The following is a 1,446-nucleotide window of genomic DNA, read 5'->3' on the forward strand; positions in this document are numbered from 1 at the left end:
GCTTTGAGGAGTCTTGAAAAGGAAAGAAACACTGGTAGTGACTGAGTAAACTAAGCCTGTTCTGCGTAAACAGACCTTCCTAAAGGAGGTTATGTGAATCTGTGGAATTGACGGCATGTGGGACAAGCCAGAAAAAATGAAATCAGAGAGAGAAACTTGATTATTTATACATGGTTTTGCCCCATGGGCTGCTTTCTTTTTCCTTATTGGTTTATTCAGTGTTTGTTTTGTTTTTTTGGGTTGGTTTTTATTATTATTATTAAATAAAAGTTAAGAGTCAGAAGTAGGTAAGTGTGGCGATATGAAGTCAAGGTCATTTAGGAGTTAATAGAAGGCAAATATCAAGTGAAGTGGCTACGATCAAGCCCTACCCAATCAATACCAGGAAATAGCATTGGACTTAAAGACCACCCCTTTCCTACTAACATAATTAGTGTTTCAGGCACATGAGAAAAACTCATCATGAGACCAATGAGGTCAAGAACAATAGACCAGAATAAGAACCTCCCACTGGCACTTGAACTCCTGTGCTATCATCTCATTGGCCCAAACTCAAGCCCCAAAGCATGCCCCGACAGGCAAGCAAGCCAGCTAAGACACACACAGTTCATGGGCTTCCTCCACTTCTTTCCTTTTAACAAATGACCCATCTTCTGTCTCTGGGACATATATTTTCTGATAAAACTACCTTTACTTTCAGCTTCACTCCTGTCACTCACCTTTCCCTCAGCTGCACACTCTAACAAGGACTTGGCCCACACCAGGGTAGTTTTGAGCAGGTCAAACAACTTAAGAAGGGCTGGACTAGGCCGAGACCAGCAAGGTTCATCTAAGGTTGATTTTCTTGTTACCTCCCATCCAGTTCAATTCTTGGTCTGGGCAAGGGAGAACGAAACCAGGACATTGAGTACACAGTAACAAAAAGATCTAAAAACTTAGCAACACTGAGCCAACCTTCTAACTCTTTGGTTGTGTGCCACCCACTTCCCTCCACCGCACCCCACCCTCACTCCGTCCACAATGGTATCTTTGGTGGTTCCACCTTCACCCCACCTACTAACCCCCATGGACTTTTAAGCTCAGGGCCCTGGACAACAGACATACAGAAAGTCAGGAGAGCTGTCCACCCAAAGATTTTCAAACTGGGCCTTGACCCACTAGTGACTCTTGAAATCATGTTAGGCTCAACTATTGCTTTATTTTTAATAAAAAAGAAGAGGAGAAGGAAAGAGGAAAAGAGAGGGGAGGAAAGGGCTCAGATCTAAGATAGTAGAGGGACTCAAAGGTAATGGTGGTAAATGTGTGTTAAGTTGCAGTCAGAAGAAGGTTGAGTTTGAAAAGCATATATGATTAGGCATTATGTGTGTGACAACAATTTGAAACAAGAGGTGCATTGCAAAGTGGAAAGGGGAGGGGGAAGGAAAGGGGTGGGAAGAAAACATGTAA

The sequence above is a fragment of the Elephantulus edwardii genome, unplaced genomic scaffold, assembly GCF_000299155.1.
Source record: "Elephantulus edwardii isolate Elephantulus edwardi_28Jun2011 unplaced genomic scaffold, EleEdw1.0 scaffold00037, whole genome shotgun sequence".
Taxonomy (NCBI): Eukaryota; Metazoa; Chordata; class Mammalia; order Macroscelidea; family Macroscelididae; genus Elephantulus; species Elephantulus edwardii.